Source organism: Neofelis nebulosa, chromosome 9 (genome assembly GCF_028018385.1).
Source record: "Neofelis nebulosa isolate mNeoNeb1 chromosome 9, mNeoNeb1.pri, whole genome shotgun sequence".
NCBI classification, from domain to species: Eukaryota; Metazoa; Chordata; class Mammalia; order Carnivora; family Felidae; genus Neofelis; species Neofelis nebulosa.
The window spans coordinates 35,877,363-35,903,908 of NC_080790.1; the positions used below are offsets into that span (position 1 = coordinate 35,877,363).

General features: G+C 47.5%; 1 protein-coding gene and 1 pseudogene across 1 annotated transcript in view; both read right to left on the reverse strand.

The window, feature by feature from the left end:
• KCNIP3 (potassium voltage-gated channel interacting protein 3) overlaps positions 1–26,546 on the reverse strand; it is an 89,689-nt gene that overhangs the window by 36,383 nt on the left and 26,760 nt on the right. The gene's annotated exons all lie outside the window — the stretch shown is intronic.
• Positions 3,706–4,399, reverse strand: LOC131484715 (large ribosomal subunit protein uL23-like; annotated as a pseudogene).

Below are 26,546 nucleotides of genomic sequence, written 5' to 3' on the forward strand. Positions count from 1 at the left end.
GCACTACTAGGCATTTATCCAAGAGATACAGGTGTGCTGTTTCTAAGGGACACATGCACCCCCATGTTTATAGCAGCACTATTGACAATAGCCAAAGTATGGAAAGAGCCCAAATGTCCATTGACAATGAACGGTTAAAGAAGATGTGGTATGTATGTATATATGTATGGTGAAGACTGGGGCCAAGAAAAACAGCCCAATCATTGGGCTGGAGGGTGGGGCAACCTGGAGGTGGGGAGGAGAAGGGCAGAACAAACAGCTGGAGCCCTCAGTTGGGGATTAAACCTTTAGAAGGAAGCTCCCAGTCACAAGACTGGCAACTGGCAAGGAACAGGCAGACATCAGGCAAGGCAGGGACCTCAAAAAGCCAATGTGGTCAGCACAGGAGGTGGATGGGGAGGCAGGGGTTGTGAGGCACACCACCCATCTCTCTGTGACACTGCCTTCAGAGTATATTTAAAAAATAAATAAATCACCATTACTTAGGTTTTCTGTTCCATGAAGCTGAGGAGAAACTGAGGCTTCAGAAATGTACACCAAGTGCTCAACATTGGTAAGAGGCAGAGCTGGGGTTTGAATGTACTCTGAAGCCTGGAGGCAGAGAAGCCCATGATGATAACAGGGAAGAGCTGGGGTGAAAGATGAAGGTAGCCTGCACCCAGGTAGTGGCAGAAAGGAGGAAGCCTCACTGAGAGAAATGAAGGAAGCTGACAGATTCTGTATGTTCCAAATGCAGCCTGGGAGGAAAAACTATAGATTTTAATAGTCTGCTCAAACAACGATTTTGTCATAACTTACATTTTTAACAAAATCTAAAAAAATATTGAGGGGTGCCTGGGTGGCTCAGTCTGTTAAGTATCTGACTCTTGATTTCAACTCAGGTCATGATCTCGTGGTTTGTGAGCTTGAGCCCCACATCAGCCTCTGTACTGACAGTGTGGAGCCTGCTTGGGTCTCTCTCTCTCTCTCTCTCTCTCTCTCTCTCTCTCTCTCTCTGCCTCTCTCAAAAGAAATTCTGAGATCGTTTTTAAATGGCAGTGTAGCATGGTGGTTAATAGTGCAGGCTTTGGGGCGCCTGGGTGGCTCAGTCGGTTAAGCATCCGACTTCGGCTCAGGTCATGACCTCGCAGTCTGTGGGTTCGAGCCCCGGGTTGGGCTCTGTGCTGACAGCTCAGAGCCTGGAGCCTGTTTCGGATTCTGTGTCTCCCTCTTTCTCTGACCCTCCCCTGTTCATGCTCTCTCTCTCTCTCTGTCTCAAAAATAAATAAATGTTAAAAAAAAATTTTTTTAAATAGTGCAGGCTTTGAAAACAGACTGTCTAGATTCAAATCCTGGCTTTTCTACTTATTAGACATATGACCTTGGGCAAGTAACTTAGCCTCAACAAGACTCAGTTCTGCAACTATAAATGGGAATGATAATACATATATCACAGAGTGAGTATGAGGGTAACATAAATTAGTGCATGTAAAGCACTTAGAACAGTGCCTTTCACCCATTTGAGGTATCCAACAGGGGATGAAGCTCCTGTTGTTATCACAAAGAAAGGATTCATCGTACATCCTGTTGACACTCAGAGACCAAGCAGGAACATAGGTGAGTTTAAATACATCTGTGTTGGGGCGCCTGGGTGGCTTGGCCGGTTGGGCGTCCAACTTCGGCTCAGGTCATGATCTCATGGACCGTGGGTTCGAGCCCCGCGTCGGGCTCTGTGCTGACAGCTCAGAGCCTGGAGCCTATTTCAGATTCTGTGTCTCCCTCTCTCTCTGCTCCTCCCCTGTTCATGCTCTGTCTCTCTCTGTCTCAAAAATAAGTAAACGTTAAAAAAAAAATAAAAAAAATACATCTGTGTTTTTATTTGTCTTTAATTTTTTTAATGTTTATTTATTTTTGAAGGAGAGAGAGAGAGAGACAGAGCGTGAGCAGGGGAGGGGCAGAGAGAGAGACATAGAATCGGAAGCAGGCTCCAGGCTCCGAGTCATCAGCACAGAGCCCGACGTGGGCCTCGAACTCACAAACTGCGAGATCATGACCTGAGCCGAAGTCGGACGCTTAACCGACTGAGCCACCCAGGCGCCCCACATCTGTGTTTTTAACCATACAAATGACATTACCTCTCTCAGCCCCTGTGAATGCAGAAAAGGAAGATTCCAGTTACGATGAGTAGCTGGCATCAGACTTACCTTACCAATGAAAATAACTGTAAAGTCTAGACAAAACATGTAAAGCAACTATATGTAGACACTGGACATCAATTAACATAGGGTAATGATCCTTGAGAATCACACTAAATGATCCCCACATTCATTTCTTCTTTATTTCTGAGCATATTTTCCAAAATGCTGAGCAGCAGAACATCCTAGCACTGTTGGTCACACTGGATTCAGGAGATAGAGATAAGACTTCGAGACTGCCAAGGTGGCCATGATTTGAGAGGGCAGGAGTCTGGAAATGAGGGAGCCACAGAAAAGTAGCAGCCCCCAAAATCTATGAAAATACCCCTGATGTCAATTGTTAGGCTGTTCATGAGCAGAGAGAGACTCCAGGAGGGCTTACAGAAAATAGCGGTTGGGGGGACTGAAATCTCCTAGAACTGTGAGAAAATATCAAGGGTTGAGCCCAGCCAAACACTGGTGAACAACTTAGGCTTTCTGTTGAGGTCCCAGAAAAGCCATAGTTTAGGATTAAGGTAATTCCTCAAGAGAACAGCTACACTTCATAAATAAGAAAAAAGCTGAAATAGGCGTATGTTAACAAAGCCTAAAAGCAAGCTTGGACAAGAGGAGTGTGATTTGCTAGGAGGTTAACTCCTGAACAAAACTCAACACTCTTTTGAGGGAGAGAAGGTAACCCAGAGCCTCTGCAACTTACCATTCACATGCATAAAAAACACATCATTCGGCATGCAATAAAACATTGCTAGACATATGAAGAAGGAAAAGTGGCTTATCATGAACTTAATAGAAGCCTACAGAGATGACCCAGATTTTGGAGTTAGCAGATAAGGACTTCAAAATAACTACAATGAGTATATTTCCAAAAATAGAAAAGGAAATGGACCAAATGAATCCAAAGATGAAGTTTAAATTTTAACAGAGAATTGGGATCTTGCACCATTATGGTTGATCAGGGAAGCAGAACCACTATGAGAGATATAGAATAAAGGCTTTATTATAAGAATGAGACCTTACACAATTGGGGGAGTGGGGTAAGAAGTCTATGGAAGGCTGTTGCCTCCACATATGCCTGAAGTTGCTGTAGGTCAGCAAGACCAGAATAAAGGGGGAAAAGGCTGGATACGAAGGGAGAAAAAGTGAGAACAAACTGGGACCCATATCTATCTCTTAACTGCCTTTAACACTGATGACAAAGGTGACGTGCAGGAGAAGCAGACACTGTCCACGACATGAAGCTGCACATGTGTCTGACCCATTATTCAATAAAAAACTTCTTTTTTCTTTTTATTTTTAAAAATTTTTTTTAATGTTTATTATTTTTGAGAGAGAGAGAGAGAGAGAGCAAGCAGGGAAGGGGCAGAGAGAGAGGGAGACACAGAATTGGAAGCAGGCTCCAGGCTCTGAGCTGTCAGTACAGAGCCTGATGCGGGGCTCAAACTCATAGACTATGAGATCATGACCTGAGCTGTATGTAGTTGGCTGCCCAACCGACTGAGCTACGCAGGCACTCCTTTTTTTTTTTTTTTTTTAAATGTTGAAAAAATTTATATTTAGAGTTAGCCAGCTGGACTCAGTTTAGATGATCCCAATTTTGTGGGCAACATCCAAAGCATCATAGTCAGGAGCCAGTCGAACATATGCTTTCTTTTGTCCACCGGGCCTGATCAGAGTGTTGACCTTGGCCACGTCAATGTCATAGAGCTTCTTCACAGCCTGTTTGATCTGGTGCATGTTGGCCTTGACATCCACAATGAACACAAGAGTGTTGTTGTCTTCTATTTTCTTCATGGCTGACTTGGTAGTCAGGGGGAACTTGATGATGGCACAGTGGTCAAGCTTGTTTCTCCTGGGGGCGCTCTTTCAAGGATATTTGGGCTGCCTTCAGAGACACAATATCTTGGGCCATCGGAATGTAGGTGACGTGTGGATCTTTTTTTTATGACTGCGGATGCCTTTCAGCACTGCTTTCTTGGACTTCAAAGCCTTTGCTTTGGCTTTGGCTTTGGCTTTGGCTTTGGGAGGGGCAGGGGCTTCCTTCTTCACCTTCGGCGCCATCTTCGTGAAAGGGCTCAATAAAAAATTTCAAGGCATGCCACGAAAGAAGAAAATGTGACTCATGCTTAAGGGAAAAAAAATAGCCAATAGAAGCTATCTCTGAGCATTGCTAGATGTTGAATTTAGCAGATAAAGACTTCAAAGCAGCTATTATGAATATATTCAAAGAACTAAAGAAAGTCATTTTTAAAGACATAAAGGAAAGTGTGACTGATGACTTAGTGGATGAAGAATCTCCATATAGGGGCAGAAAACATAAAAAAACTGGATGAAAATTCTGAAGATGGAAAATGAAATAACTGAAATTTTAAAATTCATTAGAAGGGGGGTGCCTGGGTTGCTCAGTCGGTCAAATGTCCTACTTCAGCTCAGGTCATGATCTTGCAATTCATGGGTTTGAGCCCCGCATCAGGATCTGTGCTGACAACTCAGAGCCTGGTGCCTACTTCAGATTCTGTCTCTCTCTTTCTCTTCCCCTCCCCCACTTGTGCTCTCTCTCTCTCTCTCTCTCTCTCTCTCTCTCTCGTCTCAAAAATAAACATTAGGCATGCCTGGGTGGCTCAGTCAGTTGAGTGTCCAACTTCAGCTCAGGTCATGATCTCATGGTCCATGAGTTCAAGCCCCACATTGAGCTCTGTGTGACAGCTCAGAGCCAGGAGCTTGCTTCAGATTCTGTGTCTCCTTCTCTCTCTGCACCTCCCCTGCTCACACTCTGTCTCTCTCTCTCAAAAATAAACATTAAAAAAATTAAAAAAATAAACATTTAACAAATTAAAAAAAATTTTTTTACATTTATATATTTTTGAGAGACAGACAGAGACAGAGCACAAGTGGGGGAGGGGCAGAGAGAGAAGGAGACAGAATCCGAAGCAGGCTCCAGGCTCTGAGCTGTCAGCACAGAGCCCGATACGGGGCTTAAACCCACAAACCATGAGATCATGACCTGAGCTCAAGTCGGATGCTCAACTGACTGAGACACCCAGGTGCCCCTGCAAAAATTTTTTAAATAAAACTCATTAGAAGGACTCAACAGCAGACTTGAGCTAGCAGAAGAAAGTGTCAGTAAACTTGAAGATAGATGAATAGAAATTATCCAATATGAAGAAAAGAGAGAAAAAACATTGAAGAAAATGGAAATGAGTCTCAGATACCTTTAGGCCAACATTAAACATACCAATATATATGTGATGAAATTCCCAGAAGAATAAAAGAGAGAGAGAAGAAAAAAAAAAAAAGACAAAGAAAAAGAAAAAAAAATTTGAAGAAATAATAGCCAAAAATTCCCAAATTTGATGAAAAGCATAAATATCCAGATCCAAAAAGCTGAAAGAACTCCAAATATGAAAATCATGAAGATATCCCCATCTATCCACATCACAATCAAACAGTTGAAATACAAAGACAAAGAGAAAATCTTGAAAGCAGCAAGAGAAAAATGACACATCACATACAGGGAACAATATGATTAATAGCGGTCTTCTCATCAGAAATAATGGAAACAGCTGGAAAGCAGTAGAATAACATACTCAAGGTGCTGAAAGGAAAAAAAAACCTATCAGCCAAAAATTCTCTTTTTTAATTTATTTTTCTTTTTCTTATCTTTTCTTTTTTTATGTTCATTATCTTTGAGAGAATGACAGAGTACAAGCAGGGGAGGGGCAGAGAGAGAGAGGGAGACACAGAATCTGAAGCAGGCTCCAGGCTCTGAGCTGTCAGCACAGTGCCTGACTCAAGGCTTGAAATCGTGAACTGCGAGATCATGACCTGAGCCAAAGTCGGGCTCTTAACTGACAGCCACCCAGGAGCCCCAGCCAAAAATTCTTTGTTTAGCTGAAACCATCCTTCAAAAATGAAGACAAAATAGAGACATTCCCAGATAAACAAGGAGAATTCATTGCTAGCAGACCTGCCTTACAAGAAGTACTAAAGGAAGTCCTTCAGGCTGAAATGAAGTAATTCAAATCCATAGGAAAAAAAAAAAAAGAAGCATGGAAGCAATTTAAATTATTTGGATAAATTTAAAAGACTGAATACAGTTTTTTTTTCTTATTTCAGCCCTTAATTTCTTTGAAAGATATGTTTGCATAAGCCAATAATTATAGCACTGTATGCTTTGGCTTATAACATATATGAATGTAATATATGTGATGATAATAGCATATAGGAGAAGAGAAAAAAGACAATATGGTGGAGGAAAGTTTTTATATTTTACTGGAATTAAGTTAATATTACTCTGAAGTAAATTGTTATGAATTAAAGTGTACATTGTAACCCCTAACGGATCCAATAGGCAAGTAAGTCAAAATAATGCAGTGTTAAAAATCAACAGAGGAATTTAAATGGTACCTAAAAATATATATATTTAACACAACAGATATCAGTAAAGGAGGAGCAGAGAACAAAAAAGAGACAAATAGAAAACAAGTAGCAAAATGGCACATGGAAATCCAACCACATCAATAATTACAGTAAATGTGAATGGATTATAAGTGAATATCAAAGGGGAAAAAAAAACAGAAAAGGAGATAAGGAAGATGTGTAAATGAGCCCAACAAAGGTGTAATTGGAGCCCCAGAAGAAGCAAAGAGAGAGCAAGGGACAGAATCAGAATTTGAAGAAGCAATGGCAGAAAAATTTCCAAAACAGATGAAAGATATCAAGCCACATTTTCAACAAGCTCAACAAAACCAAGGTGGGGATAAATACAAAGAAAGCCACAGCTAGGTATATTATGGTCAAACTGCTGAAAACTAATGGTAAATAGAAAATCTCAAAGGCATCCAGAGGAAAGAGACATTCAGGGACATAATACAAATGATGGTAGACTTTGTGACAAAAGCCATAGAAGCCAGAACACAATGGAATAACATTTTTTCAAAGTGCTCAAAGAGAAATCACTGGCCAACCTATAATTCTATACGCAACAAAAATGTCTTTCAAAAAAGAAGGGCAAATTGAGGCATTCTGAATTAAACAGAAACTGAGAAAATTTATTATCAGTAAATACATTCCACAAGAAGTACTAAAGAGATGAAGTGTCCGAGGTCAGAATCAACTTCTGGGAATAAGTTTTTGCCCCTTACATGCATCATGGGATCTTGCCTCATCTTGAAAATCCTAGAATCAGGACCAGTGATCTCTGGAAGGAAAGGAACTTCATGTGCCTTAATTGAGCAGTTCAGCCTCCCATGGTTCTCATGGTCTGGAAAGATTTGGAAGGCATGAGAAAAGTGAGCTGCTTGTTAGTGGACCATTCTCCAATTCTTACTGTGGTAGTGGGCCCCTCACTGCCTACTTATGGAAAACTCTCTTTTGCTTGCCCAGTGACCTTGTTTGTTTACACCTTGGTCAGGAAGAGAGGATATCTCTGCATGCCTCCATCTGCACCCAAGGCATATCCAAATCCCCATCTAATTTGGATATTAACTCCAAGGGTTTATAAGAGTCTAGGAATAGTGAACAGGTAATGGAAAGAGGGACACTTGAGGCCACCTTGTCTTCAGAGCCCCTTATCTCACTTCTTAGGTCCCTGTGATAGAAGATTCCTATTCCCTCTCTCATTTGGAGGACTTCTAATCTCTTCCTATGTCTTTTCTTACCCTTATACAGGCCCAGTCCAGAGGAACCAACCAGCCCCAGAATGACAGGACTGAATGAGGCCAACTATAGTTCTTCTCAGCAACTTCCCTGCAGACACTTATAGTTTGTACAATGTCCACCATGTGAGTCTGTGAGTTTCTTTGGGTAAATTTATTTTTCTTGGCTGAACTTGGCTTTCCCACCTCTCTGTGTTGGCAAGAGGACCGGGTAACGGAAAGTCAGGAGATCAAAGGCTCTGTGCCCTAAGCTATGTTGCTTCTCACCTCCTTGGGCCTTGGTTTCCTTATTTCCATAGTGGGGGAAACACTCCTTAACCCTTGGCCCACCCCCTTGTATTGTTGTGATAATCAGGTGTACCCATGTAAGTGAGAGTGTTGTATATGCTAAGGGGCTCCATGCACATGTTAACTAGTATATCATGTTGAATCTAGCCTGGAGCCCTGTGCACAAAATATACACAGGAAGCATTGTTGGCCAACTTAGAGTCTGCTTGTTCTCCCTGGCATTCACCCCAGTCACACAGGGTCATCAATCCTCATGTTTTATGACACTGATGCTAAGTGCTCTGAAGTCACATCCTTGCTGCTGATCTGTAAAGAAGTTTGAACATAAGCATTTCTTTGTTTGAACTCAAGCCCAGGGCCCAAGGGTGTCTTGGGGAATTTCCATTCAGGACACTTTGGTGTTGGTGTCTCAGCTCTTGTGGTGGCCTCTGGCAGCTCAGAGAGGTATGCTTATTACAGATGCCCTGCGTCAGCTAGATGTGGATGAATGGCCTGGGAGTTAAAACCTTGGGGTCTGAGATGGGAAGCAGCAGGGGAGAAGCCAAAGCCCTGGGCTTGGGGTTGGAAATCCTAGATCTGAGACCCGCCCTTGCCTCCATCCCTCTCTCTGAGCTCAGTTAAGCAAGGGAATTGAGAACTAATAATAGTAGCAACTTCTTGAGTGTTTACTATGCAGGCGCTCTCCTAGGCACTCACATGCATAATATTGTTTAATCCTCACACCTCTGTTACTATCCCCATTCATGACTACAAATCAAGAAGCAAGGGATTCTAACCTGAGCACGTGTCCCATGATGGCCCTTGGCAACACTCAAACATTTCCCCTTCTCAGAGGACTTGCGAGGCCATCATGGAAGAGGGGTCAGGGGCCAGAGGAGTCTGTTAGCTAGACCCAGGGGAGGAAAAGTGGTTTTTGAACCTTCCTTCAATCCAGAAGAGACGTAGGATTTCAGAGTTAGAAGGAAGCTGAGCCTCATTCATGCATTTACTCATTCAACATATATTTTACTGAGTGTCTGCTCTATGCCTGGAAGATACAGCATTAAACATGGCACACACAGCAACTGGCCTCAAGGAGTGTATGTTCTAGAGGGGGAGACAGACCTTGAGGCGGCTATGATGGGGCAGGCCAACGTTGGTGGTGGAAGACATACTGCAAAGCGCACCATCCCAAACCCAAAGCCCAGAACAGGTTTCCCAGAGAGAGCTTGAACATTTCCAAGACCAGGTCTGAAGGCAAAGAGGATGTGAAGGGGATTTGACTAAGTAGCTCCAGGATAGGAGAGTGGGACCTGGAGAGAGCAGGTGGGGGCTGGGTGGGGACAGAAGGTGAGCCGGTATAATGGACTCTGGAGAGAGCTGAGCCTTGGCAGGGCCAGGGAGGGGCCAGAAGTTCAAGGTAAGGGTTTGTTCATTCATTCATTCATTCATTCATTCAAGGCTTTATTCTGAGGACAATGAAGCATTTGTCCTCTCTCCTCTCCTTACCTCTCCCCTCCTGCCCTGCCCTTTTCCTTGTAAAGACCTCTTTAGCTGCTACATGACCAGATTAGGACTGCAGTGATTTCCTCCCAGCTCCCATTTCACAGAGGAGACAAGTGAGGCCCAGCCGGGGGCTGTGAAGTCACACAGTGGCATAGTGGGGACAAGCGCCCAGGCCTCTCAACTCCTTGGCCAAAGGCTCTTTCCTCAGCCCTCATCCCCCCCAGACTTGAACATATAAAAGACACTGGGCAGCACCCTGAGGGGTGGGAGGCGCACGGAACACCCCCACACAGGACACACAGACTCTGGCTGTCCTGTGCTATACCCAAGGACCAAGGCTCGAGGACAGCCACACACAGCCCTGGAGTGAGAACCCTGGTCGCCGCTCAACACAAACATTTTTACCAAAAGAGCAGACTCTGGGGTCCAAATTTCCGAATCATATATGAGAAGTTGAGTCTATAGAGCTGCCTATCACAGCCTGAAGCACAAGTAGACAAAGCATTTAGTGACGGGACTCACACGAAACCAGGTATTTCATATTCATATGACCACACATGCAGTGTCACATCCAATGTTTTCTTTGGCCCCTGAAACCTGGAAGACAGCCAGGGATGGAATTATGATTCCCATTGAACGGATGAGAAAATCAAGACCTAGAGAGACAAAAAGTGTTCCCAACTGTCACAAAAACAAAATTTGTTTAACCTCATCTGACTGGTACTTCTCAAACATATCTGACCACAGAATCGCTTGTCACATGACACGCACTACTATCCCACGGGCCATCCTTGGAGAGACACTGTTCCACCACATAAGCTTTCAGGAAGTAGCCAGTGTGCCTCAGTTAGCATGGCCCCTAGCTCTGGGGTCAGGCTGAACCAGGAGCAGATCTTCCTCGTAGATGCAGGGCCCTGGAGAAGCCCCACTTCATTCTCCCCAGGCTTCCTCACTGCATTGCTGGGAAGATTAAATGAAATGACTCTCACAATGGTTTCTATTAATGAGTATTTCCTCCTCTCTGTTCTCTCAACGCCTGCTTACTCTTTTTAGTTGCAAGTCTGTAACTGCTCCATGACCCTATTCTTTTTCATATTTTCATCTCTTTCTCTTTCATTATATATGACTTGATAGAAATTCTAGGCTAGCGAGTCAAGCTCGTTAATTTGCTTTATTCAGGTAACCATTCGCTATTCAACCCATCTACGACATGTTCTCTCTTTCAGCAATTATAGTTTCTCTTCCAAGATCGTTGATTCTTTTGTGTGCGTATGATGTCCTCTTGGATCTCTGAGAATATTTATTATACTTTTCCTGTTCTACACTTTTTCTTTTGTTTGTCTTAGTGACTCTATGGATTCGGGTGTTCCTTCTTCATTTCACTGAGCTTTATGCTTCTCTTCGATGTTGGTTTTCCTCAAAAGTTGGGTGGCTCTCAGGCACGGATCCGTGTCTGCGTGTGAAGTGTGCGTAGACCTACCCCTGCAGGGAGTAGGATGGCTGACGTGTAGGGTGTACCTGTGGTTCATCTTCTGGGACTAGGCTCCCTGTGCTTTGGCATCACCAGTCACCCCAGGGACTGCTTGGCCTCTTAGGTCCACATGCCCTAACTTAGCTCTGGAATGGGTTGGGGACCTTTGTGCAAAGACAGAGGGTGGGGGTGGCCCTCCCCCAGGTGCTCCTAGTCCCCTACCCCTTCTGCTATCTGTTGCCACTCACCCAAGTCTGAAAGCTGTGGCACTTCCTATGCCCCTTTGAGCTGTGGGTTCCCCAGATTCCTCCTTCAGGGTGATCCCACCTGCCTTCTGCCTTTTGGGGATTCCTCGCAAGTTCTGGCTCTCTGAAGGCACCCCTTCCTCATTCTTTTCTGGTTATCTTTTCTGTCCTTCCTGGGAGAACTGGAAGCAGATGTGCACTGTGATCACTTGGCCCAATCTCTCTTACCTAACGTAAATAAAGCACCAGCCGTGGCTCAATCGCTGTAACTCCTTCCTATGCGATAAGTAAGTATGAGGGTAACACTCACTAAGCCCTGGTGAGTGTCCTGCCCTGAGCAGAGATGCCCACTGGATCCTGCCCCACAGTTGTGCGTAGTCTGGTTTATCCTCTGGCAGGGATGCTACGGGGCACTGAACAAGGGACCTCGTAGAGGCATACAAGGCATACCCAGAATACAATGGGAAGGGAGAGGCCCTGAACCACAAACCCAAAACCAACCACCTTGGCTGCTGCATACATTCATTGTTTCCCTGAGATTCTTAGTGGAGGAAATCAACAAACAGGGAAACTAATAGTCAAATCTCTGTGGAGAGTCCAAGTGAACCAATATAGGCCTTATATGTAGATATTTAAATGATGATTTAAATATATTTAAATGATGGACTCAGTAGTATCAGCTCCCCAACAGTATCTCAATCAGTACTGACCCAATCGGTACTGCATCTGGTCCTGGCCTCAGTAATCACTTTGTCACATGCTCCTTGTGGGCCTGGCTTGGGGTAGCCTTTCCAGGGCTTAGGAGAATCAGCGTGTTTCCCTTATGTTCCGAACCTCCCCAGGTTCCCCTGTTGCTGCCTCCTCCCTCCATCTGACTGTTGAGATTAAATTTCTCTTGATCGAACTGGCTCAGGCAAAGGGATTTATCTGCCCTTAAACTAAACCACAGGAAGAGAAGGGGACAAAAATGACCAGAAAATGTGTTCTCAGACCGTTCTCCACCTCTCACACCCAAATGGCTTCTTCTACATGGCTTGGTACTTGGCTACTAGAAGCCGCCAGGCCTCTGTGTCCCTGCATCTCTGCTCCAGACACAAGGCCACTCACTGTCAAAGGACCTGGAAAGGGATCTCATTGGCCTGGATGGGCCAGGTGCCTGCCCCGGCCAGCGGGTACTCCTGCCGTGGTTGGTCCAGCAGTGTCAAAGGGACCACGTCTAGACTGAGAAGCATGGACAAGCTGAGAGCCCTTATCCCAACCAATAGTTAGAACAGGATGGAGGTTGCTTTCTGAAACACGGAGAAGTGCTTTTCTTGATAGAATAGACGATAGAAACCTTCTGCAGACATCAAGGCCAAGCTCAGGGGATGGGCACAGGAGCCAGAGACCTTTCCATGTGTGTGTGTTTGTGCCTAGCTCGGCCCTGGACCACTTTTGTCCAGTCTTTTGGCTTTAAAGCATGTGTATGTGCCAAGGACTCCCAACTTTCTCTCTCCAGTCCTCAAGTATCTCATATCCCAACTGCCAGCTGTCTCCTCCACACTTCCACTAGTCCTTAGCCGTCTCAAACTTAACGTGCTACCGCTGAGCTCCCCAACCCCCCCCCCCCAACACAAGACCCGCTCCTCCGTTTCCCACCACAGTGAACAATTGTTCAGATCTCCAGATGCTCAGGACAAAACCTTTGACCTTGTCGTTATCTTTGACCTCCTCTCTTTCTCTTACACCCTGCTACCACTCGTCTGTCAGCAAAGCCTTTCAGCTCCACCTTCAAATGCCTCCAGGACCAGCCTGCTTCTCACCACCTCTGGCACCTGCACCCTGCCCAGCCTGTGTGCCTGATGACCACGAGGACCCCACCGCCCTCCCGGCGCCGGTGGCTTATTCTGCTCCCTTAGCAGCAGCAACAGCAGCGGCAACAACAGTGGGAAGGGTGGGTTCCAAACAGGAGGCACCATGACCCCTCACTGCTCTGCTCAAATCCCCGGGCCCCATCTCACTCCCACCAACAACTGAAGCCCCCCACCCCTACCCTGTGACCTCTCTGAGCATCTCCCGGTTCCCAGACACAACAGCTCACCTCTGCCTCTGGGCTTTGGCCTGTGCTGTCCCTCTGCCCGAAAAGCTTTCCTGTAGGCTCTTCTCTCCCCACCTCATGTCTCTGTTCAAATGTCACACATTCCCTCCAAGCCCTTCCCTGGGCCCTCTACCCCTCTTCCTTGCTCTGCGTAATTTCTGGAGCCCTGTCACTTTCAAATATAACATTTATATACCAATCTCATATTACGTCCTATAAACTAAAGGGATTTTGGTCTTAGATCCCTGTTATGTCCCCGGGACCCAGAACAGCGCCCGGCAGACAAGCTTGATGGCTTGTTGAGTGAATGGACAGCTGGATGGTCTCAGCCTCGCCTGGAGCTGGAGGGCAGAGGAGCCCTGGATGTTTACACGGGACCCACATCTCCCCCCCGGGACCTCACAGGGACTGGGAGCCACAGCCTTGGTGCTCTGGCCCAGAGGCCCTCTGCCATGGCAGCCACTGGGCCAGGTAGGGCCACCACAGGCTGGTTCCTTCCTTGCTGCACCTGCCATAGTGTCTGCCTCACTGGGCCTGCCCTCCTGGCCACGAGGATTTAACTGGGCAGATGTTGTGCTTCAGGGAGGGTCAGGTGACTCTTCCTTAGGCCCCCCGTGCACCCTGACTGGGCCCGGACGGAGAAGAGAAGTAGAGCCCAGAGTGGTTCTATTAGCCCCCATCATCCTGCCAGGAGGGCGGGCCTTGGACACCATCCATTCCCCCCAGACTCTCCTCCCACTCCCCCCCCCCCCACCATATGGAGATGGTCCCCAGGAGAGGCCAGGAAGCACTGCCAGCCAGGAAGCCCAGCACAGGAGACCTGGCACCCAGGAGACACTGTAAATAGCGGTCAGGCTCCACCCCCCCACCCCCAGCCCAGGGCAGGAGCAGTTTCTGGCCTCAAGTGTGTACAGATACCCACTCAGGATTGGCCTTCCCCGTCACCTCAAGCTGCCCCCGGGGCCCTCACCCCTGCCCTCCCCATTCCTCAGCACTGCAGGGCTCCCCGGGGAGCAGCAGCCACACCTTCTTCCTCCTGCTTCCTCCCCACTCAGCCCTGCGACTCAATTACTCCAAGGCTCTCTTCCTCACCGCTGCTGCCAACAGCCGGAGGTGGGGCATACGGGCACCCACCAGGCCCGAGCCCCTCCCGGAAGCGGTCACAGGCAGGGCCTGGAGGCCTGGGGAAAGGGTGAGCCCCTGCCACCCCCGGCCCCCCCAGCAGGGAGGACGGGGAGGTGGACCAGCACAGGGACAAAGGCCCTGAGTTGGCATTTTCGGGTTTGCGTTTGGAGACAATTAGGAGCTGAATTATTAAAGATGTGTGAGAGAAGAGGCTGTTTTTAAGAAAGCATGACTAAGCAGGGCTCTCTCACAGCAGCACACGGGATCGAAGGCAATCAATTGCCATAATGGCTGTAAATATTTACTCGGCTTAACTGTGAACGTGTGCGCCAGCCACGCACTTAACACAGGGGTCCATGCCCAACAGACCCCAGGCAGGCCAACCAGAGGGGTGCAGTTTCCGTCTCCTCCCCGTGTCCCCTGCGGCAGAGGCTCCCTAAGGGCCGGGGCTTTGGAGTCAGGTACAGCTGGGCTCTCTTAGCTTGGCCTCCCTGGGCAGGCTGCTCAGCTTCCCTGAACCACAGGACTCATCTGTAAAATGGGCTGCTGGAGCCCGCTTCAGTGCATGTGAGAACTGGCAGCGTGACCCCCAGGGTGGTGGACGCTCAGCCTGCTGGCACAGGCCCAGTGGGTCAGGGGGGACATCCGCATGGGAGCAGATGCCAGGGGCCCTGGCCTTACCTCGGACTCGTACTTAGTTAAAATACAGGACCAGCTTAAGTCTCAGAAGTGGGGTGCTCCCAATTGCAGCCCTATAAGTAGGGCATGACTGGTGGGGGACCACACGAAGGCTCAGCCTTGAGTGGGGAGCCAGAGCATTTACTGTGTACTCATTGTGTGCTGGGCACTCCTGAACTGAGTCTGTGTCTTGCTTGCTCCTTGCCGCGGGCCCAGGGAGGAAAGTTACACATCGCTCTTCGTTTTACAGGTGAGGAAACTGAAGTTCAGAGAAGCAAAGTGACTTGCCCGAGGTCACACAGCTGCTAAGTAGCAAAGCTGGGACCACACGCCTACCCTTTCTAGAAACCTCTAGGCTATGCTGGGACCCCCTCTCTGCCCTCTCCTCCTCCGCTGTGGCACTCCCACCACCAAGCGGTGACCCGGTCCCCAGCCAACAGCCTTCCTGCCTGAGGACACATCTAAATACTGGCAAGGGCCACAGCCAAAAGAGAACCTGGCTTCTGTTTACTCCTCTGCCAGGGCATGCCCTTCCCGGAAGCCCCTCCACCCTGAGAGCTTGGCTCTGAGGGGGCCTACAGGAGCCAGGCTGTCCCAGGTATCAGGGGTCCTTCTGATGGTGGACTGAGGATGTTGCTTCCAGAACAGCGCCTGGTGTCTTGCCCCAACACACAGGCAGTCTCAAAGCCCACCTCGTTCACAGAGGACGTGCGGATGGGGAGTGTGCACGCTCACGACACGCATACGCGTGCAGCTTAAACAGCACGTTGAGCACAGACCCAACTCAACCACTTCCCGTGTGAGTTCAGTGCTTGGAAATGGCTCAGTCGCCCATCGAGTACTCTGCTGCCCAACTCGAGGTGCTGGGACAGAGCCCTTAGCCTCTCTCGCTGGGCCCCTCATACTTCTCAAGCTGAGACACTGGAGCTCAGACAGCTGTGGGGAGTAGAGAAAAGAGCACCGACCTGGGAGTTCCCAGACCTTTATGACCTTGGACAGCTCACACTTCCTTTCCAGACCTCAGTTTCCCCATTTGTGCCTTGAGAACTCAGCGGGTCTGTCTACGGCCATACCACCCTGAACGCGCCCGATCTCGTCTGATCTCGGAAGCTAAGCAGGGTCGGGCCTGGTTAGTACTTGGATGGGAGAACTCAGCGGGTCTAAGAGGAATGCCACAGGGGCTGGGGGAGGGGTGGGGTCTGCCATTATATTTGATTCATTTTTCCCAGGCCCAGGGAAGATTGGGGGGGGGGCGGGATTTTGAGATCTCCAATGGCGGGGGACCGCAAGGATAAACCACACCTAGACCCTTGCCTCTACTCCCATCCCTCCGGAAGGAGCCGGGCTCCTGGAGCTCCAGGTTTATCCAGCACAGGCTGGCACCAGGTCCCCAAACACTGCCAGCTCAAGCCTAGCCCTAAAGCCCAACCATGGCAGGTGTGTTTGGGGGGGGGGGGCTTAGCGAGGACCCTGAAAGGTAGGGGACGGCAGAAAGGAAGGTCACCCAGCAACCGTTCCCTCCCAGCCTGTGCCAGGCTTGGCACTTCATGGATGTGTGTTGAATGGATGGACCGACGCACAGATGGACAGCTTTTCCCTCTCTAAGCCTCAGGTGCTCCTGGAAGGTGGGGTTGACGGTGACGCCCACCTAGCAGGATCAGCCTGATCGCTGCGGGGGCCCAGACAGCATGCTCTGCCGCCTGTAGTTCCCTCCTCACCTCCCCCAGACCCGTGCTCTGGCCCTGCGTAGGAGCCTTGCAAACAAAGACAATGACCCCTGGCTCCAGGCACATACATTTCCTACGTGTCACCTCAGAGCCTTCGGAGTGGGATCCCTAAATGCAAGGGGGATAATGGGAGCCTGGGGTGGCAGTCAACGGTGGGCGAATCGATCCCTAGAACTGAACTCGATGGGCAGCCTCCCGTGGTCCTGCTCTACACATGTGGGAAAGCTCGAGGCTTAGCAGTCAGGCCGGAATCCCCCAAGCAGAGAGCGGTCTGCCCAACACCATTTGGTCCAGCACCTGGTATGTGCTGGCACTGTGGTGATATGCCAGGCAAGTCCTCTGGGGAGGTGACGTGTGAACGGAGGCCCGAAAGGGGAGAAAGACCACCCGAGCGGACGCTCTGGGCAGAGAGGACAGCATGTGCTAACATCCTGCCGAGGCAGAGCGGGGCCCTGAATGTATTTAAGGTTCGAGGGAAACCGCTGAAGGGTTTTGGCAGGAGGACGGCTTATTTATGTTTTGCAAAGCTGCTTCTGGCCGCTTGCTGGGTGGAGCCTGCACTCTGGGGGCCACCTCTGGGGAGATACCTCAGCCGGGAGGCAGGAATGAGAAAAGGAAGCAGGGATGGGCAGTAATGAGGACTACCCTCTGGGTGCTCTCCGCCAGGGTTACTGGCTGAGGAAGCGGGGGAGTCTGTGCTCCCAGCGAGTGCACACTCCAGCCCAAGGCCCCGGGCCCTCTCCATCTGCCTGACCTGCCCCCTACCCAGGCTCCTCGCTCCCCACTTGGGGCAGCCCCTCTGTTTAGGGGGCAGGGGATGATGGTGGCCTTGGCCCCATGAGCCTCCCACCTGGGTAGGGACCCTCCGCATGCAATCACCCTACCCAGGCTCCGGGCTGCTCACAGCTTACAGGTTTCTGCCAACCCTTCCACTCACTGCTTTCTGTTTTCTTCTAGAAGACTTAGAGGCGGTACGAGGCTTTCTCCTGCTGGACTATGCAGGTCAATACTACTGAACAGTTGCTTCCTCGGTTGCTCCTTTCTTCCTCCCGCTCACTCCCTCACTCATTCACTCATTTTCTGCTCCGGGTTGCACTCTATTCTGAGGCCTGTGCTGTCTCTGCCACTCCCCACTCCGGTACCAGGATTCTGGTCACCGCTCAGGCTCAGTCTTCAGCTTGTCCTTCTCGGGGAGGGACAGCTCTCGGCCGCCAGAGTGAGAGGGCCCAGGCCTGTGGGGAGAACGTCCTCCCTAGGTCCCAGCCAGGACACCTGCCTTCCCCACCTTGCCCCTGGCCTCTGCCTACCATTCCCACCACTGGAGCCCCCTTTTCAGCATCCAGCCCAGCCTCAGTCAGGCTTTTATAGACCCTCCCATATGTGGAAGGGGACATGCAAGTATCATCTTTTATTTTGCAATGCAAGGGCATTAAAAAAAAAATTGTGACTACTCTGTCTCTCGGGCATTATTCCAGGAAAAAAAAAATGAAGATGTAAACCATTGAAAGGGAATATAGTTAGTTTACTAAGTTGGTTCACCACTTTCCTCATTTCACGATGGAAACCCGTATCAGCCTACAGGCTGGTGGTCAAGAGCCTAGTCTGTCCATCTTGGGAAGCATTCGTGTTAGATTACTATAGGTGACCTGCCACCCCGCCGTCAGGCACAAGCCCAGGGTGTGGACCTGGCCTCTGTCTGAGCCTCCCCTCATCCACATCTGAGGAGGGTGATCAAAGAAGGCCTTCCTATGTAACACTTAGGATTCACCCTGCCCTCCTGAGACCTATGGGGGTGACCCAAGAAGCAACCATTGTCACCTGAAGGCATACTGAGTCCCAGCAACAGGGACAGGTACATCACGGGCAGCAGAGAGGAGGGAGGCCTGCTGGGGAGAGGGTCCGAGCCTGTCCTGGGCTTAGCTCAGGACATCAGAAGCCAGGATGTGTCCTGGAAATGAGGCGGAGGAACTCCAGATCCCTGTGTCCCTGTGCTCCAAAGATGTGGTGGTAGGAGGGAAGAGCTGGTGCCAGAAGAAGGCAGAGCTGGTGGTTTGAGATTAAAATGGTCCGGGGGCGCCTGAATGGCTCGGTCAGTTAAGGGCCTGACTGTTGATCTTAGTTCAGGTCTTGATCTCAGGGTTGTGCGTTCAAGCCCTGTATTGGGCTCCACGCTGGGTGTGGAGCCTACTTTGAAAAGAAAGAAAGAAAGAAAAGAAAGAAAGAAAGAAAGAAAGAAAGAAAGAAAGAAAGAAAGAAAGAAAGAAAAAAGAAAGAAAGAAAGAAAGAAAGAAAGAAAGAAAGAAAGAAGAAAGAAAGAAAGAAAGAAGAAAGAAAGAAAGAAAGAAAGAAGAAAGAAAGAAAGAAGAAAGAAAGAAGAAAGAAAGAAAGAAAGAAAGAAGAAAGAAAGAAAGAAAGAAGAAAGAAAGAAAGAAAGAAAGAAAGAAAGAAAGAAAGAAGAAAGAAAGAAGAAAGAAAGAAAGAAAGAAAGAAAGAAAGAAAGAAAGAAAGAAAGAAAGAAAGAAAGAAAGAAAGAAAAGAAAGAAAAAGAGTCAAATGGTCCATTGTGGCAGACGTGTTGGTTCCTGCTGCCCCCTGGTGGGCCTACGGGGAAATACCAGCCAAGAGAGACCCTTTGGCAGAGAGGCAAGGAGGGAAGGAAGGAAGGCAGGAAGGGTGGCCAGGCCAATGGGCACGAGCCTTTCCAGCCTGTGAACATCTGCCCAGGACCCCCAGGTGCTCAGCCACCAAGGTTCTGTTTTCCCTGAGCAGCCCCAGGCACAGCACAAACATTTTCTCCCATCCTAGAGCATTTGGAAGCTACTTCTGCTTTCCTCCCCACCACCCCAAATGGCCCCCAATCCCCCTTCACCCAAGAGGACGAGGACCTGGACCCCACAGCATCAGGGACATGACACACGCCACGCTGGGAAAGGGTTCTGCACAGGAAAGTGGCGATGGGGCCCAAGACGCCCCTGTATCTGGGCAGGTGACTACCAAACAGCTTTCAGGGGGGCTCCCCTTGTTCACCTTTCTACTTAGTGCCCTTTCCACTGACCCTCCCTTTGCATCCCCGACCACCCTTTCCTGCCTATTCTGATCTGACCATTTGGAGGCAGGCAGTGGGGGAGGCCGGGGAGGCAGAGGCCGGGGCCTGAGCAGTCCATTATACCTGTCTGGAGAATCCTCCCCACTAAAGCATCAGGCTGCTCGCTGTTGGCTTTTAATGAACTTGACTTCCTTAGCAAGGCTCTGGGGAGAGGTTTGGGAGTGAGTGGTGGAAGGGCACAGGGTCTCTCAGGACTTGGGGAGGGCATCTAGGCAGAAGCCAGGACAAGGCAGAAGGGGGCAGTGGCTCTAAAGGCAGCCCTGGGACCCCAAAATACACCCCAAGCGGAAGGATCCAGGCCCCCAAAATGCACTTCAAGCCCCCAGGTCTCTGTGTCTGGTTAAAAAGGGGGGGAGGGCTGGGGCGCCTGGGTGGCTCAGTCGGTTAAGCGTCCGACTTCGGCTCAGGTCACGATCTCACGGTCCGTGAGTTCGAGCCCCGCGTCGGGCTCTGTGCTGACAGCTCAGAGCCTGGAGCCTGTTTCGGATTCTGTGTCTCCCTCTCTCTCTGACCCTCCCCCGTTCATGCTCTGTCTCTCTCTGTCTCAAAAATAAATAAACGTTAAAAAAAATTTTTTTTAAAGAAAGGGGGGGGGAGGGACCACAGGATTTACAGTTGGTCCTTAACCTTGAAAATTGCCCTCTCCAGCACTCACTGCCCAGGTAAGGAAACTGAGGCCCAGAAAAGGGGAAATTCTAGCTCTGAGTCACTGCCCTAGCCCTTTGCATTACAGACTCTGGCAGAACCCTCAAAACCACCCCCTATTCTACCCGTTTAGTGAATGAGGAGACAGGTTCATAGAGACCGAGTAACTTGCCCAAGGTCACACAACCAGTATAAAGCAAGCCAATACGGGAGTCCACATGGTTGCAGAATGAAGAAGGTAAAAGCCCACCTCGTGAATGCAAAGACTTTCATACGCATCTCACCACAACCTTCTTAATGACTTTGTGATCTGATTCTTATGACCATTTTACAGGTGAAGAAACTGAGAGGTTAGAAGCAATTTGCTTCATGCAGAACTGTGTTAAAGTGTTTAAACAAGGAGGCCATTAGACCGGGATGGCTCTGATGCCTTGGTAGCCCATGCCAGTAAACCAAACTATGCCAGAGTCAGTGCACTTGAATCTGAGAAAACAAAGCTTAAGAACAACCAATCACAAACAGCCAACTAGGCTTGCCCAAATAAGGCAAGTGTTTAAGCTAGGGTCAATCGAATTATTTCCTCGCCTTGCTTCTGCATATTCTTAAAAAAAAAAAAAGCACACAAAACAGCCTTCCCCTGGCTCCCATGGGTGGTGTTCCCAACCCTCTTTGGTTTAGCACTACCCAATTCAAGCAGATGTATACGCAAATAAACTCGAAAAAGAAAATGTTAGTGTGCCTCAGTTTACCTTTTAACAGCTCTGGTGGCAGAAGTGGAATCCGAAGCAGACCCTGATGGTCCCTGGGAGCAACAAGCAACTAGGCGTAGACACCTGCCCTCCCCACCTTGTCCCCCTACCCCCGACTCTTGGCACTCACTGCGTTCTTGCTGCACCTGAATGAAGGTCATGGGAAGTCCCTCGCAGATAACTGAGCTTCATGGCTTTTGCATCATAAGCTCTCTAATTTTATTTAAGCATTTTTTTAAAAAGTTTATTTATTTATTTTGAGACAGAGAGAGAGAGAGATAATCTGCACTGTCAGTGCAGAGCCCAATGTGGGGCTCAAACTCATGAACCATATCATGACCTGAGCCGAAGTGGAACACTTAATGAGCCACCCGGGCGCCCCAAGCATTTATTTACTTTATCAGACTGGGTCCAACTTAAACATGATGAGCTCTCCAACTTAAACCAGACTGGGTCCAACTTAAACTGGACTGAGCCCAGGGGGAGGCCTCACATAAGTAAAATTTTGTTTTAAGGAAAGGAGAGGAGAAAATGGGTTCCTTCAAGTCCAAAAAGTCCTGGACTTCTCCATTTAGGACTCTGCCTAAGTGTATGTATGAAAATCATGGGCTCAGAACCCATGTTTGTCTGAACAAGTGGGTTAACCTCACCAGAAAGAATCTTGAATTACAATGGCCGCAGTGGAGAACTTTTAGCCTAGATGAGCTTGCTGATGAGATGGCCCAGAGAAAAAAGTCTCACACTTCCCCAAAACAGCAGGATGCATTTTTGATTGGTGTGCAGAGGCTTCTAAGACTAAATTAACCAAAATTGTCTCTTATAAAGAGTTAACATTGCCAGGAATATTTACTATTCGTACCAACTCAAACCTGAGGATAAGATATTTGAAAGGATTTTTTTCTTTTCTTTTAATTTTTTTTTTTAATGTTGAAAGGATTTTTTTAAAGAGGAGTTCTATGGTCAAAAGTTGGCTAAATTGGGGGCACCTGGGTGGCTCAGTCAGTTAAGTGTCTGGCTTCTGCTCAGGTCATGATCTCATGGTTCGTGGGTTCGAGCCCCATATCGGGCTCTGTGCTGACAGCTCAGAGCCTGGAGCCTGCTTTGGATTCTGTCTCCCTCTCTCTGCCCCTCCCCCGTTTGCACTCTGTCTCTCTCAAAAATAAATAAACTTAAAAAAATAATAATTTGGCTAAATTGGAGATCTATAGTCAGAACCTGACAGTAGCTTTTTATTGGCTTTGGAAGCTAAAACGGAACTGTGTATCTGGAGGGAAGGGCAACATTCTAAAGCCTTTGTGGAACAATGTATTAAAACATTCCAAAGACAGCTCTAAATCTAGAATGCAGGAAACTTTTGGTTTCCATCTTAGTTGGAGATCTCCCTGATATAAAGAAGAAAACTGAACATAATGTGGCTGGCTGGGTGGGTCCAGCCCCTTGATATCACACTGCAATCCAATTTGTCTTACAAATTGAGTCTTTCCCAGAACAGAAATGCAGTTCTTGAAACAATTCAAAGCCCACCTATCCTTTTTACCATTCCCACCGGAGTAGAGCATGGATGACCGGTTACCAATCCTAGGGAGGACTCCAAACCCTTCTGCCCACCGCATCTTGCCATCCGAGCTGCCAGTGAAAACACAGCCCAGCCAAGCGCTTGGATGGAACAACACTTTACTTACATAGAGAAGAGACAGAGCGAGATCAGCTTCCAGAGTGGACCTCAATCCCGCATGGCTAGAAGGTCTCTCCTGGTGGCAGACACAGGGCAACCGACCTATGAGCACCCCTCTCATGCTGGAATGGAAAAACCTTGCCCCTCCCTGCCGGGGACAGATATAACACTGGGTTGGCCAGGTGCCATCTGACGCACGCGCTTTAAGCAGAGACAAAAGAATACCCAGAAAGTTAAACAAGGAGGGATATGCCCACAAAAGGTGATAGATAAGCCCAACACAGGCCACGTGGGCTTTTTACCTCTTGGTAAGAAGTGTTCCAGGTGTAAGGCCTTCTCTTGGGTGGTGGAGTGGGGGGTCAAAAGACTGTGATACATGAGACTGCCTCTCCTAACAATTTCCAAATAAGATAAAATCCTGAATATGAATTACTGAACCGAGGTTTATCTACCTTTGGCTTCTCAATACAAACCGACTAAAGGTGTTTCTGTCAATAAACATGTTTTGTGCCATGTTGAAAATCTTACTATGAGGAAGAACATGCTCCTAGAAATTATGAAATGAATTAATAAGTTTGCCAGTCTATAGAATGCTGGTGTAAGAGCCCACGAATGCTCACGTCTGAGTTTCACTAGAAATCAATGTTGCTAAGGGTTAGACATTTCTAATCGATGCACATAATCGAAACTACTAGAAATAATAAGATAACGCTGCATGCAAGGAAAGTAGGGTGTAATTTTGGTAAGAATAGGCATAAAATATGGAAATGTATTTGTTAAGGAAAAATAAAGTTATTTTGCCCGACAGTGGAATAACTGGTTGTTTCAGAGTGAGAAGGAAGAGAATAAAGGACAAAACTTAAATGGATCTGGACAGGGGCGCCTCGGTGGCTTGGTCGGTTAAGCGTCTGATTTCGGCTCAGGTCATGATCTCGTGGTCCGTGAGTTCGAGCCCTGCGTTGGGCTCTGTGCTGACAGCTCAGAGCCTGAAGCCTGTTTCAGATTCTGTGTCTGTCTCTCTCTGACCCTCCCCCGTTCATGCTCTGTCTCAAAAATAAATATAAAAAAATAAAAAAATAAAAAAAAATGGATCTGGACAGTAGGAAGAGAGTGGGGGACGGAATCTCACGTGGTCAAGCTGGCTAACATTGAATGGATTTACTATACAGGTTTTAAAAATAAGCTTTAATATCAGTGGTATGCCTATGCAAAATTAAAGTGTAATTGTCTTTCATTTGTTAAAAGAACAAAGTTTTCTTGGACTGTTGGCCTCCTCTTGGTAAGAGATCATGGAAGGTGTTCGTTCCTTCACCTTTGGGTAATCCACCTGGAAATCAAAGATTTTATGTCTCACCGAAGTAATTTCTTGTGTTTCGTGTTCTGTTTATCAGGTCTTTGATTACTTGGGAGAGTGGAGTCTTTTCTATGAAAAGAGCTAAGGTTTTTTTGGTTTGTTTTTGTTTTTGCTTTTGCTTTTCTTTTTGTTTGTTCTACAAAACTTTTTTGCCTTAGAAGTTTTTATCACTTTGGTTGACTAGATCACCACGATCATATTTAGTCAACTGTTCAAATCTTTTCATATTTCTTATAAACTTCCCATAATCAAATTCCAAATGAAGTCTTTTTGACCTTAAACTAACTTGGAATTTTCCAGAGGACTCTGGAACATCTTAAGATTTTAGTTCTCGGGGCGCCTGGGTGGCTCAGTTGGCTAAGCATCCGACTTCAGCTCAGGTCATGATCTCACGCTTCACGAGTTCAAGCCCCGCATCGGGTTCTCTGCTGTAGGCTCAGAGCCTGGAGCCTGCTTCGGATTCTGTGTCTTCCTCTCTCTCTGCCCAACCCCCACTCGTTCGGATTCTGTGTCTCCCTCTTTCTCTGCCCAACCCCCACTTGTGCTCAGTCTGTCTCTCTCTTGAAAATAAATAAAAACATTAAAAAAAAAAATCCTTCTCTCCCTCTGTCTCCCCAGCTCACGCTCTCATAAATAAATAAATAAATAAATAAATAAGAGGGGCGTCTGGGTGGCTCAGTTGGTTGAGCGTCCGACTTTGGTTCAGGCCATGATCTCTCACTTCGTGGGGGAAGCCCCACTCTACTGTCAGCCTGTTGGTGCAAGCCCGCTTCGGATCTTCCGTCCCCCTCTCATTCTGCCCCTCCCCTGCTTGTGTGTTCTCACTCCCTCAAAAAAATAACATCGACATTAAAAAAAAATAAACACAACAACAAAAATAAGACCTTCTTCAGGTTATATCTATATGGGTATGTGTTATCAATGTCAGTGTTCCAGAAATTATATGAAATTCCTAGAGATCTCATGTGTCGTGGTATCATGCTATCGATGATAATTCTAGTTATTATCTTAAAGTGTATGTCACAGAAACAATGAAAATCCCATGCTAACTGCATTATAATGAACTCTCATCAGATATTTAACCACGGTCACTTTTGTAAACAAAATGGAATATACGTATATATTTTTTCTCGCTCTCTCCCTCCGTCTGCTCTCTAGAATCCAGAAACTCTCACTGGCTCTTCTTATTTTTCAGGACAATGTAGGTATTCAATAAGAATCTGTTTTCCTAGTAACAGGACACAATTGGGCAGGTCCGTGGCTTGGCTTCTTAGACCCAACGAGGCTTTACAAAATCTAATAAACCAGGAAGGACTTCATGTATCCAATGAAGTCCATAGATATCACCAAGCTTTAACTGACATGTCATACTTAAGGACATATATAAAATTACTATTCTTGTCATTCTTGTATAAATAATCAGGCCATACTTCATGAGACAACTTATTTTGCAAACAAATTTGTCTTATGCTCTTTGCCAGAAATTGGGGTAATTGTGGAGAAAAAATTATGTTTCTATAAGCTTCATTTCTGTAAAGTGATAGTTTCTGTAGAGACCTGTAACATAACCCTTGTGGATATCAGGTTCCAGTCCCGTACATAGTCTTTGGAGTTTGTTATCTACTGTAAACTGGCCTGGATCCCCAATTCTTGCAGTTTTCTCTGATGTCTGGCTATAGCTTTCCCAACTAACATTTCTAATTTTCTTCCTCTGACTTGGACTCACTAAGAACAAAAACTGCCCCAATCCCACAGCCCTGCCAACTAATGCTAGACAACTAGGTATGAACTTTAGAGAAATCACCACAATGGCTCACCTATGGGTAAACTTTGTGCCTTTTGCTCAGAAAGTTCACCAGCGACGACATCACCAGCGATGTTCAAACTGTGAGATGCCTTATGAGCCTTATGGCTAGGAACCTAACATCTAGAGTCTTCTTGATCGGTTTCCCTCTGGGTTCAGAAACTGGTTTATAGTCTGCTCTAACAATTAACCTTTGTTTTTCTTTCGTTTATGTAGAAATGCCTTTTATTAAACACCTGATTGCTTGCACCATAGAGGCCTAGGTTTGGGAACCCTCCTGAAATGAGAC